This window comes from Lonchura striata, chromosome 2 (genome assembly GCF_050655825.1).
Source record: "Lonchura striata isolate lonStrDom1 chromosome 2, ASM5065582v1, whole genome shotgun sequence".
Taxonomy (NCBI): domain Eukaryota; kingdom Metazoa; phylum Chordata; class Aves; order Passeriformes; family Estrildidae; genus Lonchura; species Lonchura striata.
In genome coordinates this window covers 112,466,962-112,491,594 of record NC_140704.1, presented here as the reverse complement: position 1 = coordinate 112,491,594, position 24,633 = coordinate 112,466,962, and the positions used below count along the sequence as shown (strand labels likewise).

The 24,633-nt window shown below is 36.0% G+C and overlaps 1 long non-coding RNA gene across 2 annotated transcripts in view; it reads right to left on the bottom strand.

Annotated features, from left to right (window-relative positions):
- Positions 1 to 7,361: 7,361 nt before the first annotated feature.
- The window catches only part of LOC116183323 (uncharacterized), a 48,252-nt gene continuing 30,980 nt past the window's right edge, over positions 7,362 to 24,633 (bottom strand). Inside the window, exon 3 of one of the 2 annotated variants that reach the window (XR_004147926.3) lies at positions 7,362 to 8,986. This is a non-coding gene — a long non-coding RNA (uncharacterized LOC116183323). Of the gene's footprint in view, positions 8,987 to 14,129; positions 14,182 to 24,633 lie in introns of those variants that run through there. The other variant, XR_004147925.3, reaches the window with a different exon arrangement.

The following is a 24,633-nucleotide window of genomic DNA, read 5'->3' as shown; positions in this document are numbered from 1 at the left end:
GCACTGTCAGATTACCCTCAGAACCTTCTCTAGATTGACCTTTCCTTGATTATGTTTTTTCCCCTGGCAGAAACCTCTGAATAAGCTTTTCCCTTTGCTATTGTTTTTTTTTTTTTCTTTTTTTTATAGCTGCCTCTCTTCCTAACATACTGTTCACCCACCACAAATAGTTGTTGTATTTTTAAATAAGGCAGACAGACAGATACTGACTCGTAGCGACATATAGACCACCCAAATTATCTGTAGCTCCCTCCACATTTCAACTTTCTTGTCTGAAATGAACAATGACCAAAACTGGCTGCTATTAAAGTTCTGCAAAGCATAGTAATGGCAAACTTGCCAGTAAAGTTTAATCATGTTTTTCTGAGCCATATTTATCTGGTTCATATTACTGGGATTTATGATGTCTGTGTAGTGCTGGATCTTTGCCCCCTACTTTCATTTCTTTTCCCCTTAACTGAAAATGTAGCCTAGGTTAAACAAAATCCATAAAAAGCTATGATCAGGAAAAAGAGAAAATCAGATGCAGTGAGTGATATTTCAGTCAAGCAGCACAGCTAGAAACTCAACCCAGAGGTGCTGTTGATTCAGTTTATGTGTGATGCTGAATAAGCTGGAAGCTGCTCTCAAGATTCTTTGTTTCAAAACTGAATACCAAAGAAAGAATTTCTGCCAAGTACTGTCTCATAGCAAATGTAAAAGTAATTTCATTCCTTTTTAATTTCCTCAGATTACAGACAGTCAGGAATCATACAAAGACAGAAAATCTATTCTTAGCTCCACTGGAATGGTGAACCAGTTCAGATTAAAGAAGAAACAGCACAAATCTTTCATAGAAACTTCAGCCAAAAAAATTTAAATATTCTAGGATAAAAAGGGGCATAGTTAGCTCTGTGCTATTATTTCTATCAGATAACTTCATCTTTTCTAGTGAAATCAAAATACTAAAATAGCAAAAAAAAAAAAACAAAAAAAAAAACCCTCATGTTGTTTCAAAATACCTACAGGTTCTTTTTAGACATATACCTAACAGTATGCAGAATGTTTTTTCACATCTGGCTGAGATTGAAAGCAAATTAATAGAAAATGATAAGAAATAATTTTGAAAAATATTTTAAATTGTATGCTGGGGCAGATATGCAAATTAGTAATTTGCAAACAAGCTCCTCAATAGAGTAGTGGCAGCTGGGTCCATACCTCTGTCCTTGTTAGAACTGATGGGCAGCACATGTGTCATATTTAAATCCTGCTATCTATAAACTATTGTTTGAGTGTAAGCAATTCATTCTATTTAGCTTTAAATATAATATACTATACAAGAAAATCTAGTAAATTATAGAACTAGACAAAGCAGAGCAGTGCACATTCTAGGGCTCCCCATTTGCAAAAGAACCTTTCTGAGCTTGTGCTACTAATGATGTTACTGTGTGCTGCTGGAAGCTCTTTTTCAAAAGCTTCAGGATTAATTTGCTATCAAAATGGATGACAAGTATTCACACAGAAAATAATGATATTTTTAATTCATAATTTATCATGTCATGTGATGCCATAAATTAAATAAAGCTGTATTAATTCTAAGTGAAAACATCCTTTCAGGGGATAGCAATCAATTCACACATTATGTTTTTCAGACGAAGTGGGAGGGTCTGTGAAATATTTCTCCCTTAAAAAATGTATTTTCAAAACCTGGTGAGAAAGTTTACAGGAAGAAATGTCTGGAATGATAAACTGAATACAGTCATTGTTGGAACTAAAAAAAGCAAAGCAGATTAAAATATTTTTTAATGTAGAAATTAATTTGATATCACTTTTCAGTCTCTCATTCAAATAAGATTATTTTTGTTGCCAGTAAGATCATTTTCAGTGTGGATAGGATAAAAACTGAGGGCCAGACTGAACAACCCTTCCTCTAGTGGAAAACATATGAATGAAATAATGACAAAATTTGATATAAAAAACGGGCAGAAATATTTCACAAAATACATGTTGTTCTTTCTAGTTCTTTCACTAAACTATGAGGGACAAGAAGCAACATAAGCTAAATATATTCAGAAAAAAATTGGTCAGCTAACCTTCCTCCCAGACATAACGATAGAAAGCATAGCACACTGCATTTAAGTGGGAAACTGAACAAAACCCAAGCAATTCTAACAACTCCCATGCTTCTGCTGCACTTGTGAATATCAGAGTGCCTTGGAGACAAGGCTTCACTGCTGGCTAGAGGAGTCCTTGGGGAGGTGGGAGCTCTGGCTCAGATGTCTCTCTTCAGTTTGCTTTCCCTCCCCTTGCTGGCTGTCCTCATTCTCCTCAGAGAGCTCTTACTGCGTCAGAGAGAGCACAGAGCATTATCCCCTTTGTTCCAGGAGATAGCTGGGAAGTTGGAAGTTGGAACTGAGCTGCTTGACTGCTTGACATGGCTCATTATGAGCATACCCCAAAAAAATTACACAGGGAAAAATTGCAATCAGAACTTAAGGTGTACCTAGATATTTAAGGGGTGAACGGAGATATAAATGCCAGTGAAACACAAAAGAACATTTTGGCACCTTGGAATTCACCTAGACTGTGCAAGGGCCGGGCAGAAACTCATCAAGCTAATAGTGATCAGATTTCTACATCCACACGTTTTGGGTCAGCATGATACAAAGATGCAAACTAGGTATTGAAAGCAAATACTGTCTTGCTAATGCACAGCTCTGACTATAAGTAGAACATGTTAAGCCAGACACTCATTTTGCAAAAAATGGAAACGTAATCTTGCAGTCCCAAATCCAATGCAGCCTTCTCCGGTTTAAGCCTTGTGCTCCTAGGAAGTTCATGCCCACTACACATCTTCTCTGTGATTATAACTTTGGATTAGATTTTCAGGTCTCTTAAAACAGAGAACTGTAAATGTGCAGGTCATTACGGATGGAGACAGATTAAAACATCACGTGTTTATAGAAAAAGTGGAGTCAAATAATTCCTTCCACTTTAATTTGATATTAAATTTGTTACTTCTTTTCATGTTGTAAATACCATTGACACAAATATTGCTAGAAATTTTCTGATCGCACAATGATTCTTAATCTAGCAGGAAAAGGCATAACAGGATCTGAAGGCTGGAACTCTAATGAGAGGCAGAGAACAGTATTATTCACATGAAGAGGGGTGGTACAGATCATAATGGTAGGTCCCCAGCAACATTTGTACTAAAAGCTGGTATATTTGTACCAAAAAAATGAAAAAAAAAGAAGAAGAAAGAACCAAACCTAGTGTTTGGATCTTCAGCCCAAAGAACTGAATTTCATCTCTGATTTTGTCAACAAATTCCTGTGTCACTCATAAATCACTCTCCTAATTTCTAATTTTCTGAGTAACCATCTTAAAAACATTTAGTTTGATTTTAAGATGATCTTAAAAACATTTAGTTTGATTTTCAAAGGTCCTGAATAGTTACATCTGTAATTAAAGCCATGGGAAAGACACACAGAAAATGCTTTAAGTATGCTAAAGTCTTTGAAAAAGCAATATTTTGTGGTACAATGTTTGAAAGTTTAAATCTTTCAAACTGCAGCTATTTTGGTACGCATCTGGCTCATATGCAAATGGAGATTATTGTCTTACATTACCTAATGGGCATTTCAATAATAAATTCATTACACATATAAGGCAAAATTTATTCAATACTTGGCTACCTAAGAAAGTCAGATGGAAGGCTGGCAGTATTTTTTTAACACATCACATATCCCTGTGGCTGCACATGAATTCTATACTTGTATGTCTCCTCACACAGCAGTGATATGAGGGAACAAGTTTCTGACCTATACCATCTCTACTCCCTTTTTTTATTTTACATTTTTTCTTTGTGTGCTGCTTTTCATGGAAATTTAGTTGAGCTGATCACTCGTTATATACATTAATCCTCATATACTGTTTAATAGCTTTACATAAGTATAGTGGTGCTTAGAAATTCAGGAAGGCATAAGGCTTTCCAGTTTCATCAGACATGTTCTGGGCAGACAACAGTGTGTAGTTAAAAATATGATACTGAAACAAAGAAAATTACATTCTGTCCATTTTTCACTTGAAACAACAGCCAAACACATTGCTTATAGCAGTCAATCTGGACATTTCTAGGGCCCTGAAGAGAGATGGGAAAGCTGTTGGGCAGAGCCATCAGGTGTAGTAATGAGATAAGGGAGCTGGAGAGATCCTTTGAAAATAGTTGTTGGAGAGGCTAGGAGGAGGCAGTTTGGAGGTTTGGGTTTTTCATTTTGGGGCCACATATGCTCCAGGAAAGATTCATATTTCCTATCTCAAAGGAACACACATAGTATACCAGTAGGAAATACCAAACAATCATAAGCAGTGCCCAGCAACTTCTGCTCTCAGTGGATCTAAGTACAGAGATGATGAAAAGGCAGCTAAACACCAAATTGAATAACACTGACTCTAAAATAAATCACAGTACTCAGTTCAAGTGTAACCAATATTATCCACATTCTTTTGCCAAAACAATAAGAAATTATTGTCAACTCTTCACAGACATTTTAAGGCAACACTGTTTTTCCTTCACTTCTAGAGAATAAAATAATTGTGTGGAGAACATTTAAGAATGAATCTTTTTCCCTTATCAGACATTCCATAACTGACTAACCTGTTTATTCTCTTGGAAAAAAAAAATAAACCGATAAAAAAATTAGTTGAGTGGAAATTATATGTTTGACAGTTCAGCAAAAGTTCAGTTTTTTCCAAATGTGGGTATACTAAACATTGTGGGTGAATTCCAGTAATCTAGATTATTCATGCAAACTAGAAATTACTCAGGAAAATAGACATTTTATTTATAGAATTATCTAATTTTTCTTCCTCTTGATTATAACCTCTACTTGCTTAAGACATATACAGATTGCTCTAAAATCATACTTGACCCAGAAAATAGAGATCTGAAGTATTTTCAGTATTTCTTTTTAGCTTGCAACTTTTCTTGCCAATCAGTTCACACCCATTAAATTTTATATGTATTTTTTTCCCACTAATGATGACAGAAAACTGATTTGGAAAAGTAATTATGCTGGATTTCTTCCATTTAAGGGACTACTTCATTTTCATATAATAAAAAAAGAATATGAATAAAAACTCACATGTTCTCTTATGTTCTTTCAAAGTTAATGCTCCTTGTATCTTTTGTCTCATAAACCTTTGGGTTTTCTGGAAAAATGTTCACACAAATAAATGCTTTGTATATTTTTAAAAATAAAAATAACTCATGCTTTTTTATGAATATGAGATAATCATATCTCTTTTGAAACACCTCTATGCAAGTGTAAACTACAAAATGCTCTCAGATCTTTAGGAGATCAAAAAGCTCATAGCTTTGAAAGTCAGTCTCTGTTAACTGCAGAAACTTCTACACATTTGGATGTTTTATGATTGTTAAAATTTTGAATATTTAAAGATAGAACTAAGATTGACAGAAAGTGGGGTAAGGTACTTGCATGTATTTTTTGTCATATGGGTTCAAAGGAGACTAGTGTACAAATCTGCTTGTAGAAAAATTAATTTTGGAGGTCTTAGCCAGTAAGAATTAATTTATTAATTAATTAACATTTTCAGACAATTTTATATAGATTTATTCAGAAATTCTTTCTCTAATGATCTCACCCAGACTTTGCTTTGATGTAACTGGGGCTTGTGTATCAAGCTGCTGAAGATTACTAGATTTGCCCTCATTCTATCTGAGGAAGAATATTTCCTCCTTCCATCCAAATGAGGTCCTCCCAGACCAGTCTATTAGGTAATGAAAGGAAGAATGGGGTCAGCTAAAGATGACAGAATACCATGGAAAACAGATGTCTCTTGAGACTAATGCATTACAGGATCTTCTAATAAAGGAAAGAATTCATGAACTTCTTCTCTTCTCTTCTCTTCTCTTCTCTTCTCTTCTCTTCTCTTCTCTTCTCTTCTCTTCTCTTCTCTTCTCTTCTCTTCCCTCTTTTTTTTTCTGTTCCTAATAGAAGATTGAAATTGAAAAACCATGTGTTTAAAAACAAAGGCAAAATTCATGTCTGTCATGTTATATCACTTATAACTTTCATAATGAAAATTATGTAGTGTATATTTTTCTCAAAACTTGAATCAACTCTAAGGGTCAAGGACACTATAATTGACTAACCCAGCAATTAACTTCTCTATTTATTTATTTTTCAGACACTATCTCATAAGAAAAAATAAAACCTTATATAAAAAGAATACAGAATAGGAATGTGGGGAAGAATGGGAGGAAGCCAACACAAACCAAATCAAGGATAAACACAATATCTTAGAGTTATATTTAGTCACATTCACCTGGGACATGGGAAAGGAGACTAATTACAGAGGTTAGATGGGTCAGAAGTTAGGAAATTAACCTTAGATTTAGAAGACTCACATTCTATTCCCTACTGTGCCACAGACTTCCTAGGTGAAATTGGTCAAATCCTTTTACTTCTGTCTTGATTTCAATTATTCATATGAAAAACTGAGGATAATAATACTTCCCTCACACATTCTGCTAATGATTTTCATTATTTCAACATTACAGTGGTTTAGATTGTATAGATTTGGATAAGGGCAAAGAGAAGGACAAAAGAAATGGTGTTTTTTTGAGAAGCTGAACTGCCTGCAGGGAAAAAGACTCCAAAATAATAATAACCATTAAGACAAACTCTGCCTTCAATGGGTTGCAATTCAGATAGCTGAAATTTATGCTGTAATGTCACTGTAGGTGTTTATTTCCTTAAATCTCCTCTTTGTTTAAATCAGAGCCCTACCATTACTTTGGCAAAGTTTTTTTGTGCTGAAATAGAATGGTATTTATTAATAGGTTGCTTTTTTATTTTAAGTCTATAATTTAAAGTAACTATGAAAGTCAAGATTCAGTAAAACCTGTGTCCAGAAGTTCACAGAAGCTCTGGTAAGGGTGGCACCTTTTTTGAAAGTGTTCCTAAATTATATCAATTGCATGGTTTGTGGTATTATATACACTTAACAGTTTTTAAAGAATTAGCTGATGATTGAATCTGTTTATGTACATTCATTTAATTTAAAAAGATATCTTTTATGTTTATAACTTTCAGTATAGCTGATAAACAGCTTAGGCTGAAACTTATAATGCCACTCTGAATCCAGTATAGTCCAGGACAGTCCTAAATTGCATCAAATTACACAATTCTTCCTGTAAAAATTCAAGCCATGAAAAGACATCTCACAGAGAAAGTTAACAGTAGCAAAAAAAAAAAAAAAAAAAAAAAAAGTAGAGAAGACCAGCCAATAAATTAATTTATATGCACACCCAGAGTCCCTTTTTTCCAAGGGCAAATATGCAGACAGCTCAGCTGTCTACAGCTTTCTCTCACCTTTTCAGTACCTCTGTGTATCACTTATCCACATGGGTATTCAAAGGGGTAAAATGGGCATGAGAGCAAATAACTGGGCAGTCTAATGGAGTTGTGGCCCTTGTTATGTTCCCCTTATTTGCATCACCTGCTCCAACACTTCTTCTTAAGAGGCATCTGCCAAACTGCACAGCACTCTTCCCTGCTTGTGCAGGTAATGCTCTTCGTGTGGCCTCTTAAATGGAACAATTTATCCTCGGGGAAGTGAGTCACACTTCAGTTAATGATGATGCTGAAGCTAGTAGGGGACAATATAAAGGTTAACAGTAATATTTTGCAGCTGATATATTAACAGTATCATCCAGTTTTCCTGGGAAAAGAGCAGTGGCTAGCTTGGTCCTGTTTACTATAAATGTCTGTAAAATCAAGAAGATCCAAAGAATAAATTTAATTCAGCCACAAACTCACTAAACAGCATCCAAAGATAGGGGAAAATATTTCCAAATTTTAAAAATTTATTTCATCAGGCTCTCCAGAGACCTCTCATGTAAATCAACTATGATTTACAGCTTGTGCATGACTTTATGCCCCTACGATAATGTCTTAGAGTTACAGACTCTTGAAATCAATTAAACTACTTATCACTAGCCTTTAGAGTAGGCTATAAGGACAATGCAAAAGTTCTGATATTGTTTATTAAAAGCAAGAATTGATAGGTAATTTATTTCCAAATATTGTGAAAATGCCTACATGCATAATAATTACAATGGTATTACAGGTCATGCCAAAATGCCATGAAAAATCATAGAGACTAAAAACATCTAATCAAACATTTGTAGCATTTTATAATAGGAATCCATCAGATTTATATTAGTCTATAAAGAAATCTACAAGTAGAATTTATAAAATATATTCAGTGTTCTTTTCTGAATTCATGAGTGTCGCTATATAAAAGTTTGCATCTTAAATGAAACTAAAACAGAAATTCAACCACAAAATAAATATTTTGCAGAAACAAGACTTTCTTCAATACTTGTGAAAGCCTAGAAATTGTGTCAATGTAATATTCTGCATACTATTTCATACTTAATTTTATTTTCATTATTCTTATTATATATGACAGAACATTAATTAATTGAGTGTTTCTGCTGACATTTTTGTTCTTTTTTTGTTTTTTGACTTTAAGCAGCACTCTTGCATGCTGCTCTAAGGCTTGAGAGGGCATGAGTCTTGGGTTTTTTCATTGAATACTTGAAAACAAACAGTTTAGAGTACTAAATTTGCAGACAGAATTGCTCAAGATATCTTTCCTAAAGCATAAGAATAGATGGTTTTCCTTGGTTGTTACTCCCAATTCCCACTCCAGTAGCAGATCCAGCATATCCTGAAGACAACACAGGACCCAAGTGGAAGTACAACCAATATACCAGTAACAAAAGTTGTAGCTCAGAAAAATAAAGATGAAATAGCTCTTCTCTGAACATACATAACTAAAAAATAATTTTAATCCATTTTTACCATCTCAAAATACTTTCCTTACCTGAATGCTTTTTCTTTTACAAACACAAATCTCTACATCGGATTCCTTTGCTTCCAGGACTGACTTGATGTGAGTCAGATCTCTTACCCTGAGTGACAGCAAACATACCACTCAACACAGCTCATATAGTAAGAACTGACCAGGACCAAATTCATCTCTCTAGTTGATCCCATGTTGATTCTGCTGTGCAAAGATTTTGTGTACAGAACCAAGAGAGCTAGGAACTTAAATACAATAGATGACATGAAATCTAGCCCAATTTCAACTTAAGGTACATGGTGGACTAACCCAAAGGAAACACTGATGATCCCATTATATGCTATGTGACTCCCAAAGGACCAAAATCAAAGCCACAAATAACCATCATTTCTTAGGAAGATTCTTAAACATGTTGATTAATTTTACACCTAGTCATTGGTGATTTTTTGTGCAGCTGCTGAAACAGCACCTCGTCCTGCAGTATTCAAACTGACAGCAGCCATCCATAGCAGTAATTGCATATAGCTTTCCCTACAACAGAATCACAGTTGTCCATGTTTGACCCTGGCATGGAAGCCACTCATAAATGCACAAACCCTCATTTAAACAGCAGATGGGTTGGGAGGAGTGGGAAGTTTCCAGCTTTACTGTGGAGTTGCGTTATTTGTATGTTTTATTATCCCTGTATTATGTATTGGTTTATTCCTTTGTACCCCCGTGTGCAACTTGGTTTATCCCCAGTTTTCCCGCCTTGTCCTCCCTTCCCGCCTTCCCAGTATCTATCCATCACCCTGGAAGGGGCACTTTACCCCCCCCCGGTGCCTTGTCTGTCACTCGGTGCCCCTTCCCATCCACCCAGAAGCTTCCACCTTGGGCACCGGGTGATTGGGCGAGGACCTGGGGCTCCCCCCATATCCTTCCCCCATTGGACCCCACCATATCCCCCCATCCCGGAGCCACCCCCTATCCCTATCCCCATTGGTCGTTGGATACCCCTCCCTTACAGTTTATAAGCCAGTGCAAGCACCTTGTGCTTGTTCCTGTTGGCTGGCACCGTTCTAGGATATTTGGCCCCGTTGGGCTACAATAAACTCGGACTTAGCCCCCAGCAGGATCCGCTCTTCATTTACCACCGCGAGGCTTGCTAGCGCTGCCCAGAACCCACAAAGGCACTCTCCAAACCCCAGCTGGGAGCGGCGGAGGGTGCCTCCATCGCCCGCCCTCGCCCCACAAGAGCTAGCCAGGGCTGAGAGAAAAGGGATTTGGGGCAGGAGCGCGGCACTTTACTCCTGCCAGAACCTGGCTGTGCTGCTTGGCTGTCGGATTTGGCTGTGACAACTTCCACCAAAGGGGAGAGACACAGGTTGTGCTGCCCCGTGACTGAGAATGCTGCACTGCATGTCTGGGGAGCCCCCTCCAGAAGCAGCAAGATCTCTCCCTGTACCCTATGTGCAACAGTGGCTGCCAGGCCACTTCCCAGAGCAAGGTTCCCTCTGCCTACCCCAACACAAACTTACCTGTAAAAGGGTTCTTGAAGCCACTTCAGAGTAAAAGCTGTATTCTCTTAACATATCCTTTCTCCTTTCCCTTGGTGAAACTCATCTTTCAGAGTTAAAAGGGAATATATCTTATGGCGTAAATAAGAATCCAGGCTAACATCTCTCTAAAGACACTTATAATCAAATAGCATAAATCATATAGTTAACCTTCTGACACAACAATTTTAATTAATACATTTTTAATCATACGTGACAAGTTGTATCTGCTAATGAATGATGACACTGGCTAGAGAAAGAAGTACAGTATTGGGCCTCAGAAATTTTGCATTAGGCATGGCTGTGTGGATTTTAACAATCACCTCACCATTCAGGAAAGCTCCTGAGCTGAAGCTTCAATATGAACATATGAGTTGCCTACAGACATTCTAAAAAAATCTCTTTGAATCAAAGTCTTCACTTCCAGGTAGCATTTTTCTCAATATGGACAATAGAGACTACTTAATCTAATTGCTCTCTCACAAGAACAGAAGGATAACTTCTAAACTCTTTGGGGCTAAAAGATATCACTCACACTTTCATTTTGAGATACTTTAATTACTAATCTCTACAGATGGGTTTTTCTTCTTAAAGACAATGAAGGAAGATGGAGGAAAAAGGTTTTATTTCCTTGTAATGTTAGTGATGTGTTTGATGGTCCAGTTCACTAGAAGATCAACAGCATGTGAAGATTTCCCCAGAGACCTTCATTGTTACTGGTGTAGATCTCACCACAATTCAACACATTTATTGCTCTGTCTCTTTTCACAGATGGCTGTGACACTAGTTTTCCTCCTTGGATTTTTTTAGCAACTGTACTTTAAAGAAAACAAGCTGGACTAACAAATCTTGTTAAGATTCTAACATAAAACACTAAAAGGGTAGAAAAAAATCTCAGTTAAAAGTGAAATGTACCATATGCCCTCAAACAACTATGCATCATTTAGAACTGCCTTTGTGACTGTCTTATTGTCCCCAATTGCACCTGGATGTATGTAGAGATAAAACTTTCACTACAAGCTGTAAATATCTTCCTTTTCATCATTCTTTTTGTCAGTACTGAAAAATACATTTTTTTGCATAGTTTTTCTTCTGAAAGATTTCATATACAAAAGCTATGCAATAGTTTCATAGATAGCCTTTACTATGAACATTTTTAGTTCAAGAATGTAAACCAATTTTAATTAATGAGGATGAGTTTTTAACCTACTTCCTTTTTACAGGACTTACTAAAGATAAAACTGATATATGGAGAGTTTTCCTCTTTGAGTGTTATAACCCTTATTTGCATAATAAAAGAGACTATGCATAAGCTTAAGAGTAATCATAAATGTATATTAATGAAGACATTTATAGACACATGAAAAAGTATACCACATTGGGGAAAAAATCTAAGATATTCATGTTGACAGATTCAATACAGATGATGTAATGTATGTTAATATTATTATAAATTCTTACTGTTATTCATAGGCTTATATTAATATTGTCATTATGAATCATATTCTGTCAGTTCCCATGAGAAAATAAAAATACATGATGGCAATACACAGTGGCAAAGTGGCATTGTCATGTTTATATTAATGTCAAGTTTGAATTAAAATTAGTTCTAAAATTAGTGACAAAGACATTGTTTTGCATTTAAAAACACTCAGCATTCATGTTAATGCTGCTAATAAATTGATATTGAAATAACCAGCTTCAATAACTATAGATTGAATGTGTTTGTTGTCAAAGTAAATGGAAATATAATCTTTTGAAGTTGTCATTACCGAGCAATGAATAAGAAAAGTGATGTGCAGACTCTTTGCTTATGAATATGATGGTCTTGATTCTTTTTCCTGATGACATTTATTTTGCCCTAGAGTTGGTTTATGGATGTCATCCTGTTCTGTGTTTTTTTTTGTTTTTTTTTTATGCCACAACAGTCAGGTTCAGGACTTGCGGAAGGGCATATATGGCTCTGAGATCAAAACAGAGGGTAGTCACTGGGTATCATAGGGTTGATTGAGCAGTACTTCACCTTCCTTCACCTCAGTTTCAGCTGTGGACCACAAGCAGTGTTGAATTTTCTTTGGTCCAGCCTACTGCAAGAAGAATCATGATACTTGTTTGCTTAGTTACATCTCCATTCAAATTCCTAAGAAATATTTCAATGAGAACTTATGGTACACATAGAGGGTTTATTAACATGATGACTGAAATTGTCTCTCCTTTCTTCTTCAGTACGGTGTCAGTGAGGAGTTGTTGGTTGTATACATAGTACAGTCAGCCTTTTTGTTCCTTGCAGGCACAGTTTGTTGTAATTGGGAGTGGAGTTGAGGCCGATCCTCATCCCCAGTGGGCTACAGCTGTGTAGGACAGGTGACCATTGTTGAAGGCAAGGAGATCTGGAGTGCTGAGGTGTACTGACAAATCACAAAAGGGCAGAGAGGGCACATAGGTGTAATGTATATAAGATGAAGGGTATAAAAGGTTGTACTGAAAGTGCTGATGTTTGAAGCCTTCTTCAGTGTCAGTCATATCTTCACCTGTTGTTTTCATCAGTTGAAATAAAGTAGCAAGGGTCTGCTAATAACAAACAGAAGCTTAAGCCTTGCAGCACTTGTTCTCCTCTATTTTATTTTGTTTGGGCCACAAAGAGATAGAAAAATCAATGTATAAATAGGGCTTGGTATATTATTATTTCCCAGACAAAAGCTAAAACAGTTTATATGTTACACCAAAACATATAATGAGCACCACTTGTGAGAATCAGTTTGGATTGAATTATGTTGCTAATTTGAAGAGGATTTAAGAAAATCTAATAGCTGATCCTTTGAGAAATATGATATCTATACAGGGAGAGGTTAATTTTGAAGAAGTTGAGTTGTATATAGATTCTCATGGACACAATGTAGCAGTACTTGAACATCTGTATACACAAAGGACATTGAATGCATACAAGAAACTATCTCTTTATGCACTCATTTAATTTTCTTGTTTACTTTCCATAGATACTTCACAATGTAGATATTTTCATATTATTCTACCTATGAAACTTGTCCTTATTTTCATAAATATTTGGGCTTCACAAAAATACAAAAGTCTATACAATGAGAAACTATGCACAAGATATATGCATTAAGAGTTTTCTATCCATCTTTCTATTCCCTGACAAGTTACCTTTCATTCCAACTATGCACTACTAGTGTCACAAGGGCATTGATAAAAACACAAAATACCTGCATAGATGGAGCAACCATACCCAATTGTTATCCCATTTGAAAAAAACATATCCCACTCTCTTTCACATTAATGCAAACTCTCTAGATTATTGCCTTCTCTCAGTTGAACTGAATTCTGCAGTCGCAGTGGTTAAAACCTAATTTAATCTATATCAGAAAAGTTATTTCAAAAACCAAGGCTAATTAATAGTATGCATTAGTGTACAGATGCTCTAGGTAGTAAGTGCACAGAAACATTTGTAAAATATGAAGAATTCAAAAAGATATAACTTTAAACTAAAGAGATTCAAAGTGAGAAAGAAATGTTACCTCAAATCCACCCAATCAGAACTGATAATTCTGTCTGCAAAGCCCTAATCTTGTTTCCTGTTCAGGAAAATATTACCTCAGTAATGCATAGAACTATGTTTCAAAGACATTATTGGCATGATTACTTTAATAATGGAAATTATCCCACTAACATCTATTTACAAAATCAGTGAGTAAGATACCTCAGAGAGCTTCATCCTTCAGTCTCTTCTAGAAAGGCACTCTTTTTTAGCCTAGAAGCACAGAACTTCGTGTCAATGTCTTGGCAAAAAAAAAAAAAAACAAACAACTAAAAAGTGCTTCAGAATTGCATTTTCTACCTAATGTGCAGGAATATAATCAAGGTCTTTTCTTTAGGTGTATTTTCAGACTGTCTTGATTTGTGTATGGATAGGTCTCACATTAATTAGTGATGGTGCCACATTTGGATCATGTCTGTTCTGATACCATCAAAACTGGAGCAAAATACTTAATTCCCTCCCTTCTTTTTTTTTGCCCACCCGCCTTTCATTTCTGGGGGATGAGAAACCGTGTCTAACCCAGGGAAGGGAATGAAACACAGACAAGCTACGCAGCAATCTGCAGCTTAAGCCTGGCAAGAGATCAGCCTCTAAAGTGCTCCCTTTCAGCGAAGCAGCTTACCTACCTTCCATAAGTATGTGAAAGTCTGTTTCTTTTCTACGTTTTGTCAACACTTGTTTATCTCATCCTACCAAATCTCCTTGAATTGAGTTGTGTGTCTGCAAAATGAATCCGAAGCTCAAACAAGCCATTGACATTCTCTGCTCCCACCCAAGAGAAGTTTCATTTTTCCGCTGGCGATGATCCATGACATTTAAATTCTGTCTTCCAAAAGAGGCTTATAGAAAACTACGGAAAGAACTACACAGCCAGTGCAGGAAACATAACTTTATCACTCTCGTTTAAACCAACTAGCAAAGCCTGTCAGGATAATGTGAATTTTTGTTTACTAGCTCATTTCTTGACTTTTTACATGACTGACTTTCCAACATGCTGTAGTATGTCATCTTCAAGATGCAAGTATGGTCTGCAGGACAGCAGTAATTTCCATGATGGTGAAAGAATAACAGCCTTGAGACTATACATGAGTTTTTCAAGAACCAATTTTAAATCCATTTTAGCAAGGCTAAGAGCTGCTGTTTTAAATGGAAGTGAAAAGGGTGACAAATTCCCCCAACCAACCCAGGCTCTCAGCTGGGTTCTGCCTGGCCATGTTCATGCCACCACTGGTCTGAAGGGTCTCTAAAACAGATGGTCTGGCTGTCTGCTGTATTTCTTCTCACTAACTCTTGATGTTAACTCGAGGCAAAACTTCTCTTTGATGTGTCGCCTTAAAAAAGCAGCAGTACCAGAAACCTTGTCTCTGGGGTTTACAGAAATTCAAGATATAGGGAAAATATGTCCAGACTTTTGGAAAATTAATTTCCTTGAAGAGATATCCCATTCAATGTCACCTGATAAAGCTCCTATGATTTCATGGCAGAACTTTGAGCACTCAAGTCTTCTTCCCACCGATCTTTAACTCATGCTTTGCATTCCATATTTTTCCTTTTACATCTGATGAAAAATAAATTATTTCTTGCAATAATTTGTGACTCTGATGAGGAACATATAGCCACAATTTATCTTCTTTCCTGCAGCTCACGATTCCCCTCCCCTACCTTTTAAATATAATATAATATAATATAATATAATATAATATAATATAATATAATATAATATAATATGATATAAATATAAAGATATTCTAAATGCATTCTTATAACTACAAATTCATGATTGCTCTCTGACATATACTCTCCAGGGTTTTTCTCAAACTTGCTGTAAAAATGATGGCATTCCCATGGGGAAAATTTTACCATGAAAAAATTACACTGTTTTGTTTTCATATGCAGCTGATATTTATTTAACCATAGTTAAGTCTGGATATTTTTCTCATCCTGCTTCAAAATTATATTTGTCTTATATTAGCTCATCCATTTCCATATTTTCTATTGGGCTGAGTAAAATAGTAGGGACCTTTTAATTGTTCTTCATCTTTAACTCACTCTTTGAATCATTGAATCATAAACCTGTATTTATTGGTACCTTTCTGTAGGTGGTGGAACTGGAGGCAATAGTGCTGGTGTGATCTGGCCAGAGAGGTACAACTACAATGCTGCTGTGCAGAGTATTTGTTTCATTGCTTTACTACACAAGATCACATTGCTTTTTATTGCACTAGCACCATCCTAGCTATTTGGTAGCTGTCAGCCCCAGATCTTTTCCAGCACAAGGCATTTCACATACCTTCTTCTTGAATATCTGGGCTTTGGAAGCACTTTGGCTCTGTTCTATAAACAAATCACATTTTTCTGCCTGGACATGTGTCAGAGTATCCAGTGTATCAGAGTATCCAGTTATAGGAAAAAAAACCCCAAACTTTTAGTCACAATAACTAGGGACATGCAAATAGTAATACTTTCTCTGGTGTTTTGGTGAGATTTACTTGCTTTTCTCACCATTCTGCAGAAGAAGAAAAGTGTTATGTTCCATATTTCACAGACCCAAGAATCCAAAGAAGACTCGTGTGGCCTAATTAGTACTCATCAGCTCCTTATAAACACATGCATTATCACTGAAAGATACTTGATAACATAGAAGTCTCGTGCAAATTAGGCAACACTGGCTTTCCAGTTAACCTAGTCTTGTGTTCTGTCTGCCTTTCAAACTCTTTTTTATTTTCCAAGTATCTAAAGAGTTTTCAAGAACGGAAGGAAAAGGAATTGTACGAAGAAACTTGCTGACCCCTTTCTGAATGTCATGTAAGTGACTTTGAAGACAGACAAATCTCTTTTCTCTTGGTTCCTATGGAAACATCCACCTCTACTCTTCTTTATCACCATATACCTTATTTCTCATGTCTCTAGGTATTTTCTTTCTGCTTCCCAAAATGCTTGAATTGAATATACTCTCCATATTTATTCCTTATGTGATTTGACACTTCCCTTATCATTGATGGAAGCATTCAGCAAAATTTCAAGATAATCTTTTACCCACCCATTGGAAAAATCTCCATGATTTCACTAGAGGAAAGAATGGACTGTCAGAATTTCTACACAAAATTGTTCCAATTTTAGATGTGCTTCTTCCAAAGAGATTATGGGTGTTCACCACTTAGACTGGTAGGATGAACTGCTGAAGGCCATATGCACCTCTCTTCAGCATTAAAATCAGATGTTGCCTGTGATATTAACAAAGGTAATAACTATAAGCACATATTTATGTGTATGTAGAAAAGTGAAATACAGGTTGGAAAGACAATGTATTGCTTATTTTTCTTGAGCAAAGTGATAATTGTGATAGGTTCAGTACTTTAATTGTACCTTTAGGAAAAACATAGTATCAGAAGAAAACATTACAGACTATGAGTGATAGTACAATCAAATAATGCATACATCATTTTAGCACTGATGTATTTTTTATTAAATTTAAATGAAGGGGGCACAGGGAGAAAGAAGCCCTTTTCTGAATGCCTAAGACCAAAGCCTGAAACAGTGTTATCCTCTATCTACATGTGAGTTTTTATATCACCTGATAAAGAGTAAATTTTATCTGACTTCAAGATAAATTGTTCTTCAATTTTTTGTTTATAACACCTCTTCTGCCTTCCCTAAAAAGAACTGTCTTTACCAAGGATATATCATCAATGAAAATTACATTGTCATCTCATGAACAATTTTTTCAGCAACAGTACCTAAGTGCAAATAAAAACGTACGACTGTGGATAAAGAGAGAGAAATGTTTTAAAATAGTTCTAATAACAAAACCAATTGCAACACCAAGTCATGAAATTATCACTAAACAGCAGTGATGGAACTGCATATTGAAGTGTGATAAGAAAGCAAGCTAAAGAACAAGTACTGGGCATATTTCTAAAAAAAAGAAGGCCTAAGTAACCTTCAGCTTCCTTTCTTTTTGCACTCTGCATTCTTACTAGATGATGTGCAAAGATAGCAACATTTATCATTTTAAAACTTGAGAAAATTTCAGAGAGGGTTTGTGTTTGGGGGCACATAAGTCTCAAGGTTGTCTTTTTGCCAATGTGCTGTACTGTTATTGCACTCAGGGTGCACTGCTGACAGTCACTCTTCTGCAAAAATGACAGAAAATAGGGAACCAGAGTAAGCAGTTTCACTTCTTGCACACAAAATGTCAACTTAGCTGTTATCTCATGGCCTAAGTGATTAGCAAAAAATACACAATCATTCTGAAGCTGTTTACTGTATCTGCCACAGAGGCAGCCAAATTCCCAAGCTATCTGAAATACTCTGCTTCCAATTCTCAGGGTTGCTTGCTTATATTAGAGATGATGCTTCAATCTCTCACAGTGATTTTGCTGCCAAATTTTTGTGTGTTGCTGTATTATTTTCTAACTCAGTTCCCTTTAAGTCATGTTTATTTTACCAGAAAGTTGAAATGATCAGGCACTTTTCAGTACAAAGTCACCAATCAAACATTTGTTGCATAATTTAAACATGTGGTGAGGGAGTATACCTGTATAATTCCATTGTGTTGTTTACTCAACATACTGAGATAAAGTCCCTAAAGGCACTGTAAGCATACAAAAGAAAGGCAAAAAAATTTTTCCATCTTTCTCATTCTCTTGCTCCCTCATTGCTCACTGGGCTTTCTTCCAAAATACTGGAGGTCAGTCTGAGGGGCTTTTTATAACTTAATCCTTTGAATCTAAATCCGCACTTATTTTTTCTTCAGCTAAATAAAAAAAAAATAAAATGCAAAACATTTCTCTCAGTTATAGACCACTTTTTCTGAAGAGAAAGTTGGATTCCTAGCTCCAGTGGGAATTACATTTTCTTTTCTTTCACAAAAATGTCTCTGGTTTTCATAAGGCCTTTAATGTTCTAATATAAAATTGCCTGATTTGTCTTTTCTAATGTCTCATTTAAAGCAGAATGCTTTAATCTGCCCCCTCTGACAGACTGCAGCTAAAGAAATACTTTATTTTTTAATTCTGAGATTATTTATTATGATAAATAAATTACTTTATTATAGTAGGGAATTACATTCATAATTGCTGTTATATTGGCTTCAGGGTTCATTAAAAATATATGTTTCTGTTGTAATAACTATTTCTCACCAATGCATCTTAGTACTGTGCTTTTTAAAAATATATACCATGATTATAATAAAAATACTGAATTTATATGCTATTTTTCACGTAGGTGGAGACAAGATCATCTACAATATATACCTGTGAGAGACTCCTTGGAGAATCTTAGCAAGAAAAAAAGAGGGTTAGCATTCTTTGGGTGGACACAGAACAAAGTCCAGTATGAGTCCTCTGACCCCTTATTCTTTATGTGAAATTAGATTCAAGTACCATCTGTCTTTCACTAAAAGATTATTTGGAAATAGTATTATCAAACATTAAAAAGAAGTTTTCTTGGGGGACACCACAGATATCAACACTCCGGGGTTTCTCAAACTGTCATCTGTGGAAATCCAGGTTAAAAACATCACCACACCCTTCTTTGGAGAGTACGCATCTTTTCACCAGTTCATAGCAGGGATATGATGAAACCGGCAATAAATCAAACTCTAAAAATGGTATTCTATAGAAAGGGAATGTGTTTGCTGTTTATATTCACATAATGGTAAACTGAAAAAGGGTGTCATCTTGCAGAATTCCTCTCTCATAAGTGTGCATCACACGAATTTTATGCTGAACCAGAAGCAGCTGTGAGAAAAAGGCAAAAACCCTTCCTCCAACTTTTGAGCTTTTTTAAAAAAGTCTTTAAGAAATAGTGCACTGTGTTTTGCTTCAGTAATAGCGGAAGAAAAACCTCCCTGCAGGTTTACCATTGAACAGCCACAGTGCTATTTGTTCCAGACTTAAATGTGTTTCCCACTGACTTTGATTGACAAGGGAAGTCAAAGATGCCTAAGACTTTTGTTCCTCACGGGATCAACCAAAAAACTTTGATATATCTACGTTAGGCAGAACACTGCCTGTTTTAGAGAATTTGTCCCCAAAAGTATCATCTAAAATCAAGAGCTTTGAGCTGTGCTCCCTATATAATATGAGAGAATTGAGTTCCTTAGATGTATGATCCAAAAGCCCATATCCTTACCTTGGAAAGCAATTGGACAGTCAAAATACAAAGGTGTACACTGGTTTTTCTTTCATTATATTTTCATCATATTTCATCCTGGCCTGTCAGCCAGGACTGCCCATGATGTAAGGGTAGTCACAGCAGCATTGCTTCCCTCCTAACACTTTGTCTGAGCATGAGTTTGTGGGCTGGGATGTGAGAAATCATTTTGGGCCAGTCTGTTTTCATGTGGACCATAATATGACAACTCCATGACATGCAAAAGAGTAGTTATTTAATTGCTTTAGCCAAACATGGAACCATATATGAGGTTGTTTCCACTCAAAAATGCCTGGGGATTACAATGAACCTGAAAGTCCATATATTTTGCAGTATGCTGTGTAAGAGCTGGAAAACTCTTGGAAATAATTTGCTCACCTGCAGGGAGCAATGTGAGTACTTTATTAGTCACCTCCTGACCAGTGGTCTTAACCAGAGAAGTGGCAGAGGCCATCTTTTTAATTTTGAGAAGAGTGCCACTGTAAAGTTTTGGGAGCTGAAGGGCAGCCTAGCTTCATTCTCAAAGTAAAAGCTAAGCAGCAGCAATAATGAGTAGGATACACTCGTCCATCAATGGCAAGCCAACTGCAAGCTTTTTAGTAACCATGTGTAGTGGCCAGGTCATGTTTCCTGTCACCAGAAGGTGAGAAAAAGTAGTCTACAAGTCCTGCTCTTCTCTGAACAGTTCTCAAGTAACTCAGGCTGCAGATTGCTACTTCCTTAGCAATTACATTCAGGAGTGTTCCCCAATTTCTATCTTAAAAGTCAGCTGTCAATTCCAATTGCCAGTTCTTCCCTTCCACAACTTTTCAGTTAATGGACTGATTTCTGAACTGACCTGAAGTTTGCTTAACCACAATAGGAAAGTTCATTCAAAACAGAATGTTGGGCCATCTCTAACTCAGCTGATAAAATCACTCCCCTTGCAATGACAGAAACATCAATATGTAGAGAAAGTAAGGAGAGTTTTTAGTGTTATTGAAGCATTAGCCTTGGATGCTAGGTTTTGGTAATAAGAAATTGGCTCTCTCCCTAGCAGTGTTAAGGCAAAAGGTATTCAACATTATTACATTGCCAGCAAGAAAATTGACTTAACAAGGTTTTCTGGTTTTATAACCGGTAATCTAGCTGCTAGCCTGCTGAAAATTACCTGTTTAGTGATACTCCATAGTAACTGATTTCTAATGCAAACATTTATTGCAGTCCTTAGTTTCAATATCTTTCCTATTTGCTTTTGCTAGTGCTGATGGTTTTGTTTGTTGAGTTTTTCCATTATCCTTTATTCCAAAACTTAAGTCTTACCAGGACAGAGAGTCTCGGGTTAAAACAATTTTTAACCAGATCTCACCATGTTATAATACCTCTATATTTCTCATGTTGCCAGATTAACAGACCTCTCCTAGAAACTGATGGTCTGAAAGAGATTAGTTGGATTATTAGGACTCCAGATTTGGAGCTAGAATGGCTGGAGTTTCATCCTCCCAAGCCTCCAAAGAGGTCAATTCTTCAAAATCATTTAGTAGGAAAGGGCTTTGACTGATTCAGTATTTTCTTATGATTTTAATTTATAGAATCAGACCAGTGAAGAAGACCTATGTTAGAAATATGGATTGCAACAGTTTAATGACCGTATAAAATTCCTTTACATCATTTTCACAAATAATGCTTGGGCTAAAAAAAAAACCTTATAAATATTTAGAAAGGAACAGAAAAGGAGAAAAATGCAGTTTGTTAAAGTTATTGCTGAATGTGAAACTGAGATTCCTAAACTATAATTTTCAAGTAGCATGTGCCACTGTGCCATTAGCATGCACAGAGTGCAGGTCTTCACCAGCTCTTAAGGGTGGTATTCTTACAGGAGGATTTCACTACAGCCAGTCTTCTGATGGAAAATTTTAAGTGAATCAGCACCCATTCATTTTTCCTTCCTTGGATTCTCTGACAAGTAGCAGTTTTGTGGTATTTGTCTATTAGGAACCTGGTAGAAATTACCAAGATCTTTCACATAGTTTAAGGCAAATATTTATTTCCTGGTATTTTTGATAGTTAAACTGTGCTAAATTATAAGGTGAAGTTTTAATGAGACAGAACTCTATTCAGGTGTTGTCAATGAAATACCTTTATTTTCTTTGCAGTTATTTAGGGTTTTCTTTAAAATCTCATCAAGGTCAAGTATTTCTGATCAAACTGGAGAAAGAGATTGACAGGCAGTACTGGACTTTTTAGTAATATCATTATCTTGTTTTTATTCTGGATTTGGGGATCATTTTTCCACAGATTACTTTAAACTTTGACTTGGAAAATCAAAAATTACACAGATCTTTCTGAAGTTGTTGATATGATTTCCAGCTATATCAAAGACACCTAATGCATACTTTGTAAAACATTCTAGGTACAAAAGGTTTTGGTGTAATGATCAACATTCTGGATGGTGAACAAACTTGTAGAGCAGATGGTGGCTGATGTGAGAAGCAGGTCCGGTACATATAGATGTTAATGTAATTGAAAAATATGAGTATGAAGGGGCATGCAGTTTCTACATTATAAATATATAAATTTCCCTGACATTGTAAGAAAAAACTATAAGAACAAATTTGCCCTTCCAAGTAACCCTCCTCTGTCATATATACCTTGATCCACTACATGAAACCATAAGACCAGGTATTAAAATAGAAAAAAATTTCCATTAGATGTGATTCTAAATGGCTTAGAAGTTCTTCAAAAACTCTTCTGCAAGCCTTATCTCATTTTAAATGAAAACCCATGCTTGTCTGTCTTTTGAGCTGAGATGAAGGACATTACATCACCTACTAGGCATCTTTGACCTACAAAATAAATCTTCCTAGAAAAAGAGATAGATCTTTTAATCTGCTGCACCTTAACAAAATTAAATATTTGCTTAATTTGGAAAAATAATTTGCATTCTTCATTTTAGAAAGACTTTAGCAATGCTGGAAATTGCTCCTGCAATCTAGAGACCAGAACCTCATCTAATGTAAAGATTTTTACTTACATTAAATTCAAAGTTGCAAGCCAATGTACACCAACCCTGAATCCACTACAGCTGCATGTTAAGCTTCATTCTATTTGTTGAAATGAAAGGATGAAGATATGATGTAGCCAGATTTCTCCTTCCTAGCATTGTCAAGATTGTACTGATGTTGGCAATACAAGTCTGACCAACCATCTCAACAAAGAGATTGGTTTAAACTAAGTATCTGTGTGCCTTGCAGGCCTGTCTCAGAAAAGATGGCAATTTCCTCTTGCCCTTTTTCAGTACTCTTTATACATAGTTTTATGAAAAGCTGTAATATTCCCTGAGACATAGAAAAGATCCAGCTAGTCTTACTCAGAACTGAAAGTTTTAAGGTTAGTCTTGAGGGACATTATTGCACTGCAGGTCAATAATTCCTCATAACCTTTGCCGTGCCTCCTGAGGGCAAACACACATATTGTGATACCCCATTCTGCTCTGCTACAGATGAAAGACTTTGTAAAGGCTGGCTTAAGGTTAGGAGCCCTATGAAGGAATCCCCCCAAGGATGTTCTGTTAGGGCACTAAGCTCATGTGGAACAGCAGCAGGCTTGCCTCCCCTGAACCTTGCTGTGTATCACTTTATCTTTAAAGCAAAGGTACTAAAGGAATTCTTGGCTATAACAGAGGATGACAAAATGTTTTAAATCCATGCTTCCCAGACCAGGAAAACATTTGAGACTTCTCTGCTTATAAATACTGTATTTCAAGGCTGAAAAAGAAGACACTGGGTGGGAGGGCTGGTTTGGGGTGGGGATGCCAGTTTAGGTGGGGGTTTAGGTTGGGGGGAACTGAGTTCTATTCAGTTTAAGATTGACTATGCTCTACTCCATTTTGAAGTTTCTCAGATAAGTGTAAAAATTGCTCCAGGAACTTTTCAGTGAAGAATCATTTCCATTTTGTATTGCACTTTTTTCAACAACCTTATCTTAACCTCCTGAACTAGAATGACCATACTAGATTTTGCTTCAGTGACAGGCTAGTGTGATAAACTTAGTTTTTATGTTACAATCTATTGGATTATAGCAGTGAAATTAAAAATAGCTATTTGTCTAATTGAATCATAGCTAAAGGAAACACTTGAAATCTAAACTATATTTATTGTGTTTCGTGCTTACAGTTCCTTCTTATTTATTGTGCATTTTAGTAAATCTGGATGTCACATTTCCTTTCCAGTTAAAAATTATTCCATGATATTTAAAAGTAGAAATTATTTTTAAATTGAAAGGAGCAGAAAAAATTCTGCCTTGTCTCACAAGGCCATAGAAAATCAAGGTAAATTAATATCCTCTGTCTTCTGCTAATAACAGAAGTCTTACTGCAAAAATTAACTTTCCTATGTAGGCTGCATTGCTTAAATTCTAAAACACTTGGATCACGGGTCCATTTTCACTGACAGGAACCACAAAAATTAGCAGAGAAAATCATATCTTCAGCTGACATAAATAAATTGCACTGAGCTGAAGTCTGTTGTT